Genomic DNA, 18,368 nt, shown 5'->3' with positions numbered 1-18,368 from the left:
CTTTGCGTATGACAGCCTTTGTTCTACGATGACTTTCTTGCAGGTGTACTCACTGACATTAAATTAGGGGTTGATATCATTCTAATTTATCAGTGTTCTGATCTTAGACTGTGTTGTATTTATATTTAACTACCTGCTTTACTACTGATAAGTATCTATTGGTTTACCTACTTACCTGCACATTACTCTATTGATTTCTCCTCTTATCTTGCATTTTGTACTCTTGTACTTGAGTCAATTTATTCCAAGGACACAGAGTACTTTTCAAGTCATTTAAACACACAGCAGGAAGATTACCCAGGTGATAGTTTTACCATCGATTTATATAAAAGGGCTGTTCTTTATTCCAAGCTGGCAACTAAGCCCCACATAGTTACTCACTCACTTCTCTCCCTGGTGGGATGGGGAGGAAAATCAAAAAGGTAAAAGTGAGAAACCTTGTGGGTTGAGATAAAGACAGTTTAACAAGGAAAGCAAAAGCTGTGTGCACAAGCAAAGCCAAACAAGTAATTCATTCACCACTTCCCATGCGTAGCCAGGTGTTCAGCACTCTACAGGAAAGCAGGGCTTCATCATGCTTAACAGTGACTTGGGAAGACAAGTGCCATCACTCTGAACATCCCTCTCTCCATTTTCCACAGCTTTATATGCTGAGCATGATGCTGGATGGTCTGGAATATCCCTTGGCTTGGTTGGGGTCAGCTGTCCTGGCTGTGTCCCCTCCCAGCTTCTTGTGCACTCCCAGCCCACTTGCAGTAAATAAAGGCCTTGACTCTGTGTAAGTGCTGCTTGGCAATAATTAAAATCTTCCTGTGGTATCATCATGGTTTCCCTCACAAATCCGAAACAGTATCCCAGCCAAAACCAGCACAAATTCTGTGAAGGACATGATTGAAATCTACCTGCAGATAAAGATGCATTTGAAGAGATGAACTTTATGTTTAGAGGGATAATAAATACATTTTATTTTCTGTTTCTGAAAACATCTCAGGGTATTTTTTGGTTTTTTGTGTTTGGTTTTTTGTGTTTGGTTGGGGTTTTTTAAAGCAGAAAGTTATTCTGAGAATTCTTTTTTGGCTAGCTTTTCTATGTTTGCAGGATTTTAATATGTAGCTTGTTTTGTGGCATGACAAAAAGAGGTAAAAACTCAGGCCCTCCTGAAATTAGAAGGTGCTTTACCTTTACATTCAAATTCTAGATGGCTTCCATGGAAGCCACCCTTAGCCTCTGATTTACTCTGTAGTAATTCCCACATATTTTTTAGTGTGCATATTGCTGGAGGACTGATGATATTGGTTTGTAAACATGAAAACAGTTCTTCAGCAAACCTGCCTGCATTGCACCAGGAGGCAAGAGGAGGATAAAATGCTTTAAAATTAGATGATTTAATAGGCAGACCCAGAGATAACTTACACCTCCAATTTTCATGATGCTACTGAAAAAAGTTTTTTAGGAGAAACTACTGATAAGTAACTAAATTTTTGTCTTCTTATCACCTTCCTGGGGAATGTAAAACCTGTAAGACCATAGGTATCTTGATGTGTCTTAACATCCAAAACATAATACCCTTGTTCTTGGTTGCCTTATCCCTCTTCCCTGTGTTTCATTTTCCTGCTTTTTTAATCTTGCTTTTTCTTACCATATTCCAAAAGGTTAGGCTCTGTCTGACCTTCTAGGTATGTGAGTGTAGTTCATCGGAATCAACTGTTTGTGCAATAATCATGTAATCTAAGACTCTTGGAAATAGTTTTTCACAAGGACTACATGCTCTTCTTGTATGCATGTGCAGAACTGGGAAACAGACCACCTTTTTAAAAGGCAAAAGCGGCTGCAGCCATGAAGAAGCTAATTTTAGTTATTGTTTGAAGAGTTTACATGTGTATGTGTGTTCTCCACATAGCTGTGCATGACAATGTTAGTTGTACATATGAACTGCTATTAGAACAAATTTGATTACTCTTTCTTTCCCTGTTTAATGTAATCTCAAACAGGTTATGTTTAACTGCTTCCTTTTTCTGGTTATTCATGAGAGTGGATGAAGTGACTGGTTTAGCATCTGTACGTTGCAAATTTAGTGCTCTAATAAATGTCTATGATTTTGTCTGCTTAGTGAAATGAGATGCTCCAGCCAGTCTGTTTTAAGACAAAAAGGTTATGTCTCCGTAAACTAGTGGAAGATTAGTAACCGCTTCTTTTGCTAACTCCTCACCAGTTCCTGGTTAACACAAGTGTTTCAGAGCTCCAAAATAATTGGTCATCCAGTGCCATAACAAAAACCTGCTTGCATAGAACTTCCTCTTTTCTAACAAGCTAAGCAGTTGTCAAACATATTGAAATAACAGACCTCTCATTCTCTTCCTCCAAATATACATTATATCCAAAATATGCTAGGATGATAGGAAACGCTGTGAGCAGTTATTTTCTTTAAAAATGAACCTATTCTGTAGATAACTCTCTGAAACTCTTAAGCTGTCTTCTCTTAAAGCAGGCAAACATTAATTTATTGTCTATTTCATTAGTTAATATTGTCTTGCAGAATGTCTCATGGTTATCTTTGTCCTGTGGAGTCCATTTGTGTCTGCTCCAGTCGACAGGTCTGTTCTTGGTACATATCCTATGGAATACACTTTAAAGAGCCCTGCAGCACTCTATGCAGATTATCCATTGTTCTTTATCTTCTGATACATTCTCTACTTTGCAATAAAATGCTGGATAAGTTTGGTTGTCTTATTCCGCTGACATTTTATATTGATGAAAAGATAATTGGGAAAAATCAATGCCAACTCTTTCATAGACTGAGAAGTTTTCTGCTATATTCCCTGTTTTGTGCCAAGACATATGAGGCTGCTGTGCTCTCACAGTGCTTCTGATTCGTTAGCTTCCAGCATTTCTGTTGGAAGCCATCTGTGGAAGTCAGGGCTAAGGCATATAGATCACTTTTTAATCTATGCTCTACTTAGGGAGGCTGTGTGGATGTGATGCTCAAACTCTGCTTGCAATGCCACCTGTGTTAGTAAAGGGACTCTGCCTAACAAGACATCCCATAATAGACACTTTTGAAGTTCAAGCTTTATATGTGATGAAATTTTTGCTATCAGAGTTTCTCCTGTCATCATAATACCTTTGCCTTGGAGGTATAGTCACTGTTCTAAGTCAACGATGAAATCTCTTATTAGTTGGTAAGATAGAAACAAATTTTCTAAATTAAAATAGATATGCCATGGACCACTGAATTACAAAAAAAAAAAATCCAAACCAGATTCTATAAACAACTCTGAAATTTAATCTCTTGGCCAAGTCATATGCAGTACAGTAAAGACTTATTAAGCATAAGCTGTTTCTACTTTTAGAACAAACATTAAATGGCAGATGCCCACAATTCTAATACCAGATGCCACTGATGGAAAGGATTTGTGACCTAAATACTCCTGAACAATTTCTTCCCTAAATGCACATTCACAGCTGCACGTGACTTAACTGATCTGGGTAACTGGGAGGTCTTTATCTCTGAGGTTCATGTTAGCAAACACATTGGCAAGGTGCCCTTGATACCATTTTGTTTACTTAGATTAGAGGAGAAAAAAGGACAAAAGATACAGAATTACTCCGTTTAGTGAAATCAGTTAAAACACTCTTGCCTCCAGCACGGAAACCTGTGAATCAATGTTTTATTTGGGATCTGAAGGTACTACAGAGAAGTATATTGCTCACCTTCTCCAGAAGGGGAGCTCTTGTGTATTTTTGGGTTCCTTCCTATAGTGCAGTGAATAGGGTCATATCAGTGCTGATGTATGTTAAAAAAGATAAAATTATTTGGAGAAGGGCTGTTGAAGAAAGAGTAGATGCAGAAGGTTTGTTTTTTCCCCTTTCTAACACAACTAGGAGTCCTAAGCTTGCTACAGAATTATTTAGAGAAAGTTCTTTTGTATTTCGTTATATATAAAGTCAGATTAGATTGCCATAATGGGCTCTTTAGGAGCTTTGCATTAAAACAGAGTCACAGTTTAACCTCAGCTAGCAACTAAGTACTACACAGCTGCTTGCTCACTCCCCTGCCTCCCCAGTGGGGAGGAGAATTGGAGGAAAAAAATAAAACTCGTAGGTTGAGATAAGAACAGTTTAGTAATTGAACTAAAGTAAAATATATTATTAGTACAAATGATAATATAATAATAATAGTAAGGAAGGGGAGAGAGAGGGAGGAATAAAACCCAAGTCAGGCAAGTGGTGCACAATGCAATTGTTCGCCACCCACTGACCGATGCCCAGCCTGTTCTCGAGCAGTGATCATCCCCTCCTGGCCAGCTGCCCTGGTTTATATACTGGCCATAATGTTCTATGGTAAGGAATATCCCTTTGGCCAGTTCAGGTCAGTTATTCTGGCCAAGTTCCCTCCCAGCTTCTTGTGCACCTGCTCCGTAGCACAGCATGAGAGACTAGAAAGTCCTTCATTTAGGGTAATCCCTGCTCCACAACAGCAAAAGCATCAGTGTGTTATCAACATTATTTTCATACAAAATCCAAATGACAGCACTGGACCAGCTACTATGAAGAAAGTTAATTTTGTTTCAGAATTACTTTGCAGCATTGCCAGTAAAAAATCCTAATTTTTCTTTTTATATTTACTCATTTATTAAACAGAAACGAATATTTTCTAACAGTCTGCTGTTTTTCCTGTCCTCTCTTTTCCCTGTCTGGGGCTGTATGTACCTGAAAATGTCACTTTGACACAGAGACCAGGAGCTCGCAATCTGTGGTGGATTCTACATTGTTTTAAAGCCCAGTGATAATCAGCTTTAGCTGGTAAGATTGCTCTGTCCTTGTCACTGGCCATTATGCCCCAAACTTTGGGTGAAGGGGTACCTATCTACCGTCCACTGCTGGCTGCCCTTGTGGTTTTTTTAAATGAACAAAAGCTGCTGTAAAATAACTTTGTCTTGGAAAAAGTTAATATCCACCTACTCAACCAAGTCCTAGCTGACAGGGAAAGTTTTGTGTACATCCATAGGCTCTTTTGAGGTGAATGAGAAAAAATTTGTTTTCCATTGTACAAATGTTTCTCTTGGGTTGGTAGTTGAACGCCTTGTCATAGATATCTTGTCACAGATAACATCTGCTCTAAAGTTTTGACCTTGAGAATAATTTAAAATATTTATTCTCATAATCTTCCTTTTATTCCACACCCTGTCCCTCCCAGGGTTATGTTTGTATCTTGTCCAAAATAAAATAAAGTAAAAAAATTAGTTAAACAGAGAGTAAGCAATGGCCTTGCTATACAGTTAATGTCTTTCTGCGTATATTTTGTATTTTGAGGTTAAAATTTGTCCTTGAATCTAAATGTGTCTACTGGTGTCTTTTTTTTAAACTAATTTTGAATTATTTCATACTTTCTGTTTTCCCATAAAATCTTTTTGTGCCATTCATACTGGTAAGCCATTCAGTAATGGGATGTGGTAATACTTGTTGGAAATGTTCTGATTTTGCCAATGGATTAACCTAGAAATATGAAAGTGTGATGCTTTGGTTAAGCTTTGTTTACAGTGCCTTTCAAGAGATAAAATGGAATTTTGATCTGTAATTATAATAAATCTTATCCCCTGACTCTAATTATTCTAATTATGAAAAATTGGTGTTGATAGAGGAGAGAAACTACTGAGTGTTGAATCAGAGTTGTAATGGAAGTTCTAACCAGAAGCAGAAATTTTTAAAAGAATATCAACTGTAGAAGAAAATCATAATGAATCACTAACCTTATTAGAGTTGATGTTATCACTAAACGTGTTCTGTACTCTTAAATTATATGGTATTTGAATCTACGTGTCACATTTAGAGACTAAGAATGTAATGTAGATGAAATTATAGTTGGTGGAACTTGAGCAGAAACTTCTACATTTATTTATTGACAGCAAAATTAAATTACTTTTAAAAGACATCTGAATACAGAAAAGGTACACAAAGGTGGCTGAAGCAAATTGAAACATCTGTTGGTTTGTAGAAAGTGTTTTCTGTCTTTTTGCCTGTCTCTGCTTGCATGCTCAAAACCAAACAATGAGAGTATGCCAAAGGCAACTTACCTGCTGTCATGCTAAAAAGAAAACATTAGGAAATGTCAATGTGAAATAACAATAAAACACAGTGTGGTGGTGTAGTAATAAGATAAATTAAGCCCTTCTCTTTGTAGCTTTGTACTGATGGGGGGAAAAAAAACTTTAAAGCTGTAGTAAGCAATAAAAGTGGACACAGTCTGTATTACAGTTTGTGGTCAATCAAATAATTTGTTACTAAAACAGTAAACTAAGTTCTGTGTCTCAGAAAGCCTCATAATGTTGAGAAAAAATTCTCCTCCATCTTTGATACTAATATATAAGAGCTAATTTTTGATACTAGTATGTAACAGCTAATTTTGACTGCATTACTTGGAGAATATTCTATTGAACAGGAATGTAATTAATTGATAGGACAATAGGCTTGGGTTGCACTTCCTTTTAGGTGATGGCAGGGATTTATAGGAAACTTGATTAGACCAACAGAGGGAGTTAACTTATCCCCAACATGTATTTTAATAAGCTCAGTGACTTTGGCAATTATTCTTGTAGAGACAGTGTATCTTCAGAGAATTTAGTCAAGATGGAAAACCAAGGTTGGAGGTATCCAGTTCCTCTCCAAAATATTCACCAGTGAAAGAATTCTCCAGTATGTTTACTTTGAGTTTTAGTGAAGTAACATCTAATAATATATCCTCAAAAAGCATTGCAGTGTAGTTTTAAGTTTAAATACCATTTAGAAAAAGGTCTGTGAGAGTTGTAACATTTCAGGCACAGAGAGGGACAGGATTATGGTAGTCTTTTTAATGTTACATGTCAACAGCATATGTCTGTGAGTACTTATTGCTCACTGTGACATTCATTTTGCCTGTCAGCTGCCCACCCTAGTCACAGAACATTGTAACATACAGAATACCTCTGTTATAAACTCATTTCTTGACAAGTTGAGGGTGTAAATTGTATACAAACATTGATGAACAACTCAGAAGAGGTGTATGATGCATGCATCCTTTCAGAACATCCTTCAGTGCATGACAGAGCTGATACAAAATAGTCTGCAATATTTAAAACAGTAAAATTTTGCCTTTACAAATAGTTTTGGCTTACACAGTACTTTTAAGAATGAGTTTATACAGTTCATTAGTTGTACCAGCCTGTGAAGGTGGCATAGGTGGAAAGGTGAGAAATGTGGCCAGCTCTTTCATTGCATTTCTGACTAACCCAGGAGAGTATTGTCAAGACCGTCATGGACAATAGGATTTTTTCAATAGTGTCTGTTTACACTAGTGCTACAGCAGGTAAGCAAACACTGATATGGCTGGGTTTGGAGCCTTGTGTACATACCCAAATATTTCTTTTTAAATTATACGTAAAAGGCTGAGGGATGTAACAGTAGATTTGAGAAGAGCACTTTTTATTGTAAACAATCACTCCTTGAGATAAATGCAGAATATCTTTGACTGAATACATGATGAGCAGGCAACTGTGTCTCTACTGACTTGCATGGATGTAGCTGCCATACTCATGTGTAGGAATAAGTTCAGTTACTCATTTATTTATGTGAAGTACAGGTGATGGAATAAAAGCAACAGAGGCATGCATATGGGAATCCAGCTCCTATCAGTGTAGCAAATAAGGAAGAATTTAGCATTGTGGTATGCTGTAACTGACATTGCTTGTGAGAATCTGTTAAATTTTCTTGATGGTTGTTGTTGAAGTATTTGTACTTATAGTAACACTTTTCTAATGAGGCTATATTTTATGTTTGAGGGGGAAAACGAAACTCTCTATGCTAGAAACTAGCTGCAGAAACTAGAGAGATTTTAGCCAGATCCTTCTGATGGGTCCTTAGGTGGGATGCACCTACAGGTACTGAGGGAGCTGGCTGATGTTGTGAGGCCACTCAGTTTGAACAGTTGTGGTAGTAGGGTGATGTGCCCAAAACCTGCAAGAAAGCAAATGTCACTGCTATCTTCAAATAGAATAAGAAGAGCTCAGGGAACTTGAACTCTGGCAAAGTGATACAACTAATACTGGAAAGCATTCCCAGGTACATGAAAGGCAAGAAAGTCATCAGGAGTACTCAACATGGATTCAGCAAAGGGAAGTTAAGCGACCAACTTCATAAACCTCTGTGGTGAGTTGACTGGCTTCCTGGACTAGGGGAGAGGAGTGTTACTGTCCACCTTGACTTCAGTAATGCTTTTGGTGCTGTCTCCCCTAAGATCGTCATAGAGAAGCTGATGAAGGCTGAGCAGACAGTGAGGTGCACTCAATACTGATTGAAAGGCCAGGACCATAGGGTGGTGATTGGTGGTACAAAACCTAATTGGAGGTCAGTAACTAGTGGTGTGCCCTGGGGATTTTACAGAAACCAAAGTTTAACATTTTGATTAATGATATGAATGATGGGGCAGAGTCCCTCCTCAGCAAGTTTGCTGATGACACGAAACTGGGAGGAGTGTCTGATACACCAGAAGGTTGTGCTGCCATCCAGAAGGACCTCGACAGGCTGGAGAAATGGGCTGATAGGAACAACATCAAGTTGCAGCTATGAAGTTGTTAATGAGTGTTGGTTGGTTTTATAAAAAAAAAAACACAATAAAAGCACCTCAGCACTATGTAAATGTAAGTATTGATTTTATAGTTTCCAGTGTATTGGGAAACATGAGACACATACAAACTCATTTGGCAGTTGAAAGTCCTAGACCTTATATCTCTCTTCCACTTCCTAGCCTCCTGCCAAGTCTGCTTTCTTTCATGAGAGGCTGAATATGATGTGGTACTCACTTTAAATTATTTCCTAAATAACTCTGTTGCTATGGCAGCAACTGCTGCTGCTGCTGGAATTTACATGCAGAGCACTCCAGTCAGGAGATTTACAGAAAAGCAATTTAAAATGGTCAAGTTTGTCAGCATTTTTGTAGTCCACCCACAAAGCAGTTCATTATGCATCTCTTTTCTAGAAACCAGAAGATCTGTTATGACAAGCACAGCTAGCAATATAATAAAAGAAAAAGAGAGGCCCAAGCTATCTAGTATAGGGTCTTGGCTATTTTGTTTAATTGTGGCAGAATGTGATTTGCTGTTGTATAGGAGCAAGACTTCAGTCTGGTGTTTCTCACCATCAAATGATGAAGTGCATTGTCATTTTATGATTTTCTTACAAAATAAGGCCAAGATCTTTGGGAAAAAAGGTTTTTTTTCCTTTTTTTATTTTATGGAGACTGTGCTAGTATACTACTTTTTGAAATATTCTAACATTGCTTTTGAAATTACTGTAGAACTTCTAACCTTGTACCCTGAGACCTGCTATCTAGGGAGCAGCCCAAGCATTTCCATGTTCACTTGATTTACAGGAGTGGTTTTGTGTATAGTCTGAAGAGAATGTTGAAAGAGTGGGTTTGTTTTCCTCTTCTTTCTGAAACTTTGTGGTGAGATTGCAACTTCTTCCTGAGTATTAGTAGTGGATGTTGTAAATTTGACTCTAGGAGAATTAAATTTGTACAACCACATTGGAAGTTCATAAAAAAATAAAGTGACGGATTTGAATATCTACTGGTTAAAAAGTTTTTGTGGTCCCTAACATTTATTGGTTATTTGCCTTTTGTTTGATATTCAGTGCTTTGAGGTCTCCAATCAGTAATCAATTTAACCTGCCACATTATCTGTGAAGTTGGGTATCTTTCTTTGTTCTGTGGATATGAAGCAATGCATTTGTCATATGGTACATATGACAGGTACATACATTGAAATAATTGGTTCATCTCTACAGTGGAAAAAGAAAGAAAGGTGAGCTATTTTGAGCTATTCCCTGTGACCAGACGCTTTTCCCATTCTCAGGCACCATTGTTCATTCCGATTGTTACTCAGTGGCACAGGTTGCAATTCTGTTCCTATAATCCCTATAGAAACTCCATCTATAAGGATGGAGTCCAGAAGTTGAGAAGCCATGCAGCACTGGTCAAGAGGTTTCCATAGTCCAAGATGGTGCTGAGCTGTGGAAAAAATCAGCTTCAGTTAGCAGTTGATTAAGGGTATCAACCTACCTTCTCTCTAAGGAGCTTCAAAGCCCCTGTTACCACTTACTAAGGTGAGTGTTAATATTCTTCATTGAAATAAAACATGATTTAACAACAAATACTTAGTTTGCCCTGTTATAAGTGGTTTAGAGCCCCTTTTTGTGTGGATGTATAAAATAAAAATAAGGGTCATATTCTTCACGTGGAAGTAAACATTCCTTTAGTTCTTGCTGTGAAATACAAGTCTAGAATGAATGAATACAGATCATATCTATCCATTTTATTTGTCCCTTAATCAGTCCTCACTTTGAACAATGGAAAATTTTAGCTATTCCTTGAAATAAAAATAAGCTTTAAAAGCCAACTGACTTTCTTGTGTTACAGATATTACATTGGGATCATTTAAAATTTAATTTTGACTTAAAATGGAACTCAAAATACATATGACAAATATCTCCTGGGTTTGTTGTATTTTCAAACACATAATGCAAAGTCACATAATCCAAACAGCTTTAGGAAATTACATGGCATATAGTAAAGCTCCTAATAGAGCCTGAACATTCTTTCTTCCTGTGCTTCTCCACAAAGATTTATTTCCCCCTTCCCTTCTTCCCTTCTTCCCTTCCCTTCCCTTCCCTTCCCTTCCCTTCCCTTCCCTTCCCTTCCCTTCCCCTTCCCTTCCCCTTCCCTTCCCCTTCCCTTCCCTTCCCTTCCCCTTCCCTTCCCTTCCCTTCCCCTTCCCTTCCCTTCCCTTCCCTTCCCTTCCCTTCCCTTCCCTTCCCTTCCCTTCCCTTCCCTTCCCTTCCCTTCCCTTCCCTTCCCTTCCCTTCCCTTCCCTTCCCTTCCCTTCCCTTCCCTTCCCTTCCCTTCCCTTCCCGCCCCACCCCTTCCCTTCCCTTCCCTTCCCGCCCCACCCCTTCCCTTCCCGCCCCACCCCTTCCCTTCCCTTCCCGCCCCACCCCTTCCCTTCCCTCCCCGCCCCGCCCCTTCTCGCCCCTTCTGTTTCTGCCCCTTACCCTTGCCCTGTCCCCCTTTAAATACCTCCACATAGCAAGACATACTTTTATGAAGGAGTATTTTAATATATGTATTCTCTAATGGTTTTCAAAACTGATTTAAAAAAAAAAAAAACAACAAAAAACAATCCTAGGAGACTAATGCATACTTTACAAAGATTATGTAATTATGTGAGACCACTGCAGAGTTTCATACTGTGAAATATCCAGTGCTGCTGGTTAGGACAAAAAGTATGTTGCTGAGAAGAATACATTCCTTTGGCCAGGCCACAGCCAGCATCCATTTTATGTAATCAAATAATCTTGCAAATTGAAATGATCCTTAAAATTTCCTGCTATACCTCACTGAAAATACAATCAAGATGATGATTGTAGCAGTTGTGGAAATTTGTTGGTGGTAGCTTACTAAGCAGAAATTGGTTTCTTTTGTAGATTATATAGTTCAAATCATATGCTTTAGAGTCATGTATAGTTCTGTACAAGTCACTGAATATTAATGAAATATGTTCTTTATTGAAATAATCTTGCATTTTGGATGTTCAAAATTAGAAGACTTCATACATTCAAAATGGCAACTTGCATCAGCATTCTAATAAAACTTTTCCAGTTGAATTTGGCTGACTTCAAATTCAGCCATTTCTGTTGATCTTTGATAATTATGTATCCTTGAATACTGTAAGGCAGAACAGCTTTATGAGACAGAAGACTGGAACAAAGCCACAGCACACCAGTACAAATAGGCTAAATACTAAATATTTTACCAAATAATCTCAGTGCTGTTTACCTTTTTCATCCTGGGACAAGTACTTATTTTACCTTTGGAGTTCATTAGGTTAGTAGACATAGATGCTTTCTGTTTGTTTAGGGTTTTGGACACATCATGTCCTCAGAATTAGTCAGTTTAGAGTGAGTTTGTTGTGTACAGACCTCACAGGGCTTAAAAATGCTGTGTTACTGTTCTTCAGTCATTACAGGTCTGACTAACAGTCTAAGGACAGTTTGTCCTGAGGTTTCATTCAACAGCCTACATAGGAAGTGAGTAAAAGGAAGTATGTCTGCCCTAGACCAGAGTATGCAACATTACGAAACTCCTTATCAAACCAAATTTTTTTAAACAGCTCTCAATGTCTGTGCACTGTTTTTACACACCAAGAGCATACACTAAGAAAAGGTAACTTGCCCATTTAAATAACGTTTCATAAAATGCCAAAATCCGTATTTTCTTGGAAGAAATGGAAAAAGGAAAGGAAACGAGGAGACTTTCTTAAGTAGTACCAGGAGGGATAAATTATTTTAATTTCTGAAATATGAATTTTTATATGTTTATAATGTGTAATGGTATGTTGAGGTCAAGAAAAATGGCAACATCTTCAGAATATGGTGAAGATAGCAGAAAAATCTAAAGATAAGAAGTGATGCATTTCAGTAAATCCTACTTTTTATTCTTAGACCAGTGAGAAGCTGTGATTAAACTCTTGCCTAAGCTATAGGTGACCCAGTTAAAGGTTTTTCCATAACAGAAAGTGTAACATTACTCAAGCTTGACTACAAAATCTAATTATGTTTCAATGTGAATTTAAGATTGAGAATGTGCTTAGCTGGGGGCAACAGGTTGCAACTTCCTATATGCAATTGTATTTATGCATGAGAATGAATATAATGATGTATTTCTGTTTGCTCTGTATTTTAATTGATTAAAAATTCTTATGTAAGTCTTCATGTATTTTACCTTGTCAAAACCACATTTTATCATCTTCCTCTATGCACACACTTTTTTTTTTTCTGTAGATAAGCAACCTGTAGCTTTCAGCAGCTTGTATTGGCTTTGCAGACAGGGATTTCATATTACAGGAAAACTGATAGAAGCAGAAGAAATTTCTGTTTACCTATAAGGTAATTTACCTAATTTACCTGTAAAGAATTTTATTACCCTTGATTTTTTTTAGTGGAGAATGGAACAGGGAAGCAGTAGTGGTTGTTAAAAGTAAAATATTTGACTATGAAAGAATTAATTTTTGGTGTTTATAAAATAATATAAAAATGAACTTTCAGAATAAAGTGCATGAACATTGCCTTCAAGTGAAATTAGTGATGGAATGGAAATGATTATCACCCTGAAAATAGAAAACTGTATCACTTAATGAGTGTAGCAACCATCCACTTATTGGAGGTAAATGTAGGAAATGGCTACAATTCTAGATCATTACTTTTCTGACCAGAATGCTAAATCAGACCCTCAAAACATTACATTGAAAATATCACTCCTTTTCTGTTTTTTTAGTGAAGGTTTTGTGAAGCAAAGAAAGAGTCAAAGATTAAAGAAGAAGGGACAGCTGGAGATAGAGGAGTTAATGCAGAAGAATAATAGTGCATTCCAGCTGAACCAGTGAGCAAAGAAAACTGTGTGTCTTCCTGCATTCAGAAGAATTTAATTCTTTAATTAATTTTAAGCAGGACTGTAACCATAATTTTTAGGTCTAATAATTTTCCTACCTCAAGCAGTTTTTCATGGCTGCAACAAGCTTGAAGAGTCTTGACTTGAACTGGCTGATCAAGTGAGATGTGTGAAATAGCACTCGTCTCTTTGCAAGCAAGAGCTCATTCTGGTGTAAGAATGTTTCCCTGTATTTCTTTGTATAAAAACTAGGTTATTTGGCTGGGATTTGTTGAGGAGGCAGAACCCTGCCTTAAACAAAGCTATGCTTCTGGTCTGTTCTCCAAACAGCCCATGTGACTGGAAAAGCAATGGGTGACTAGAGTTCTCAGTGAGTGATGGTTACTGCAAGTGTCTCAGTTGTGTGTTGTGATTGGCAAAATAAAGAAGATTCTTAAATGTGTCCTGAATTGTAGAAGGATTTAAATTGCCCTGTAATATGTCTGTTGATTTGAGGAGAATGACAGATGGCTGACATCCACTGTGGCCATCTGAACAAAGAATCTGGCCTAAATTATGCCTCATCACACGGCTCAGACTTGCTTTGTTGCAGAGTGGAGAGATATACTCATCATATGGGCATCCTTAAAATTAGTTACTGCATTTATAAAAGTACTTACTTTCATCTGTGATCACGATTAAAAAAGTGAATTATTTCCAAAGCAGTAGAGAAGAAACTAAAATTGGTTTAATGTCTGTAGCCCCAGTGACTTTCCAGTATAAACTTGTATATGGTCTATTATTCTGGAATTCTTTGTTCTAATTGAATAATGTTAAATTATACAAAATGCAAGGACAGCGAAGCTGGTGAACAATGTGGAGCACTAGTCCTGGGATTGTGTAGCCTGGAGGAAAGGAGGTTGAGGGGACACCTTATTGCTCTCTACAACTACCTGAAAGGAGGTCGTAGCCTGGTGGAGGTCAGTCTCTTCTCCCAAGTAACAAGCAATAGGACAAGAGGTAATGGCCTCAAGTTGCACCGGGGGAAGTTTAGATTGGATATTAGGACAAATTTCTACACCTAAAGGATTGTCAAACATTGGAAGAGGATGCCCAGGGAAGTGGTTGCGTCACCACCCCTGGAGGTATTTAAAAGATGTGTAAAAGTGGCACTTGGGACATGGTTTAGAGGTTGACTTGGTAGTAATAGGTTAATGGTTGGATTTGATGATCTTCAAGATCTTTTCCACCTAAAAGATTCTATGATCTGAAAAGTCTGGAGATTTTACTGTGAAGTTGTATTTAGTTTCCAAGGATTTTTATTTTGATTGTTATAGCTCTTTGTCAGAAACAAGACTTGCACTCTTTAGGTAAGTACCTTTGGTTAGATAAACACAATTAGGCAACTGTTATTAACACCTGCAGCTCCCTCCAATAACTGGCAGAAATAAAAGAATTACATTTATACAAGAATATTTGCTGGGGACATGCTTAAGTGACAGCTCAGTAAAGTTCAAACAAAGATTCATTTTTCATAGTAGTTAGTTCATGGGCTTCATTGATCCCAACTTGAACCCCTACATATGGCTTATATTCTGTCTTTTTTTCTCTTGTCCTCTCTCCTTGTTTCCCTTGCCCTAATATATAATATTCAAATATAATCAAAGAAATATTTTAATATTCTCATCTCTGGTTGCCACAAATGTAGCAGGTAGTAATTATTACAAAATGGCAGTCATAGTAGAGCTGTAACAATCCTTGCTCCAACACCTAGAAAATGACAAGGCATCAGTGTGACACTGTCTGGATGATTACATTGATACTGTGACTTATTTTTCCTACTTTGAATGAGTTTGCAGTTTGGGTTTTTCAAAGATGCCTAAAAGTCAAATATCAAACTCAAGGTATTGAGGTATACTGCTGTTATTGCAGCATTTACCATTGTGTATTGTAGTATTTCAAAAGTTTCTTTTAATCTTTATTTTTTTCTCTCATAGAAAGAAACAATAACATGACAAAAGGTGCTTGCTGAATAATCACTCATTATTTCTGTAGTTATTTCTCATTCATATGAATATAGAAATATGGACAGGGATGAGGTATGAATTCATGTCCCTATTTAAATACGGAATTTTCTAGTGTCTGTGCAGTTTCAAGCTTTGATAGTCCTGAAACAGATCTATGGCAGAAATGAGTCCAATCTGCAGAGCATAAATGTGAGCAGAACTTTTGTCTAGCTCAGGAGTAGGTACTCTGATTTGAATTCCTGAAGACTCACTACATTTATGAACAGAGGTGCCCAATATAGTCCATTGGATTTCAGGGTAAAAAGGTCTCTCTGAGTGGCCAGGTTTCAGACCTCTGTTCTAAAATGCAGGAGTTGTTTTAATATGGACAGAATTTTTTTTTCCTTTCTCATATTACAAAATAGAGTTCCATCTCTTTGGAACCATCAAAGCTGTGGAAGTTCTTTTTGTCCCCAGTGTGATATCATCACAAATTAATTTTGTCATAATAACCTTGGCAGACTTGATAAGCATTGCTCTCACCCCTCTACTCTGTTAGGCAAATTTTACTGTAGGACATGGGCAGATATCAACCTACAAAAATACAAGTGGTGGCCTAAGGTGACATTTGTTGGTATCTTGATTAATTTTTTTCTAATTTACTGTTAAGTGGATGTTGCTTTACAAATATAGAGTAATTTTGTGCATCTCCAGAGCTGTGTTGTCTCTACCTCGACATATCTCTGGAGATAAACACTTGAGATACACCATGATACTCTTTTACTTGATTCATCCACTTCTTCCCCACCTCTTCTTTGCAGACAGTCAACATTATTCTCTTATCACATATCCCACATTCTCATACACACATCTCTTATGTGATGGAATCCATTAAATTGCTGATGTAAATAGAATAATACCTTAATAAAAACGATGCAATTCACTGAGATTCACCGTGTCTTTCAATTCTATTGTTAATTATGTGAAAAATTTCAGAGCACCTGGACCTGCTTCAGGCTTCTAGTACCATTTCTAGACTTTCATTGTACTGACATCTGAATTCAGATTGTTATTTTTGGTTGCCAACACATTCTGCTAATATTTAAACTTCTCTATTTGGTTATCCTGTGGTAACCAAATGTTTGAAACTCCTGATAATCTGAGTCTTGCCATCAGTCCACTCCAAAGTTGTGTACTTGGCTTCTACACGCCCTTCTTTGTCATCTCTAAGAAGCAACATTTCTGTATAACAAGTAAGTTAATGGTGTAGGCCTGACACTAATCTCTGTTTCTCAAGGGAAAGTAAAATTCCATCTCTTGTTGAAGATATGGAAGTTGTTTGTCCCTAATTTGATGCTACAGCCAATTCATTTTGTCATAACCTCTTGTGAACTCAGGTTTGTGTTCAAGAAGTCAAAGCCAAGAGCCCCTTAGAGGTCCATCCTACTTTGTTAGATGCTGTAGTGCAAAACCAAATAACTGTGGACTTCTAGAAAAATCAGTAGAACCGGTTCAGGGATTAAACTGGCTCTAAGATTTCATGATCCATAATGTGAACTCTATATTGTGTCTAGCACATTTGTAACTTCATTCCAGATTTTTCTAATATCTACAGATTGTCTTACAGCAACTGTTAACAAAATTCTTTTTAAACAAAGAGGCTGTGACTATATTTTTGAAGAGACCTCTAGACTTTATACTTGTTGAAGGCATTAGGAACTCTGCTTGAGTAAATCCTGTGTTCTTTATCCTAATTAATTCTTTTTTCAGTGAAACTCTCCTTCAATTTTGAGAGAACTTGCTGCATAAAGTGTGCAAAATTTGTCCCTGAATCCCTAGAATGCCTAGGAAAACACAAACTGGCATCTCTGTCTTTCCACAGTTCTTGTTGGCATGAAATCCAGAGACTGATTTTTTGCTTTAGATTTATCCTCTATACCTAGAGCCAAGTAAATAGAGAGTTATGAATGTTCCTGTTAATGTAGAGCTGAATTTAAAGCATATGTTCTGCTTTCTGCATTTTTTTAAAATTCCTTTTTATTTTTGGCATCCATGAGACATTCATGGTGTACATCTACCTTGAGAGCCTCGGAGAATAATGGTCAGATCCCTTTAAACTGTAACTCACAATCAGGCTTATGTTTGTTTGAACATTAAATTCAAAGTAATTTGCAATGAGTACAAATGTACAGTTCCTGCCAAATTTGCCTCAGTTCTCCAATCATTTTTAACACCACCTTCAATATGGTTTAGAGTCAAAGTTATATTTGTTCTGCAATCGTACTAAGCTTGCAGTGGGTATGTAAGGCTCTTCTGAATTTGGCCAAGGCTGCTAAGTGGCTGCTGGCACCAGTTTGTCAGGAATTATGGCATGTTTTTTATAGTTGTTGTAAAAATTTTGAGTTGCAGTTGGGAAACAAAAAGCTTTTTTAAAATGATACATATCTGAAAAAGTATACATTGTGAGAACCTGCTGTCTTGAATACTGAGAACTAAGTTTTATGTATTCCCTGGAAGACAGGAAGGTCTGCATCTGGAATTTTTAATGGATTTCAGACTAAAATGTTAAACTGAGTTCTGTACTGAAAGTTTTGGACATGAAAATGAGTAGTATTGTGTCGCGTCATGTCTTTCTTGCTAATAAAGTTTTCAAAGGCAAATCTTCATAATGTCTCAGAGCTAGAAATAACCAGGGCTTTATTCTTCATATTCACATTCTAAGAAGACATAGAAGAGAGATTGGTTTCCCTGAAACAGCATATTTGATTAACCACAAGATAGTTAATGGGGATGCTGAAATGAAACTGCATAATTTGTAGTTCTGAACTCTTATGTCAGGCTTTATGCAAATTCAGGCGAGCATGATTTCAACAGCTTAATTGTAGTTTGTGATTTTAGGTTTGGTT

The 18,368-nt window shown here is 37.2% G+C and overlaps 1 protein-coding gene across 12 annotated transcripts in view; it reads left to right on the top strand.

Moving 5' to 3' along the window:
• The window catches only part of RGS7 (regulator of G protein signaling 7), a 269,020-nt gene that overhangs the window by 50,107 nt on the left and 200,545 nt on the right, over window positions 1-18,368 (top strand). The gene's annotated exons all lie outside the window — the stretch shown is intronic.

The sequence above is a fragment of the Pithys albifrons genome, chromosome 2 (assembly GCF_047495875.1).
Source record: "Pithys albifrons albifrons isolate INPA30051 chromosome 2, PitAlb_v1, whole genome shotgun sequence".
NCBI lineage: Eukaryota > Metazoa > Chordata > Aves > Passeriformes > Thamnophilidae > Pithys > Pithys albifrons.
Note: the sequence above shows the minus strand (reverse complement) of the source record. Positions and strands in the feature narration are given on the sequence as shown.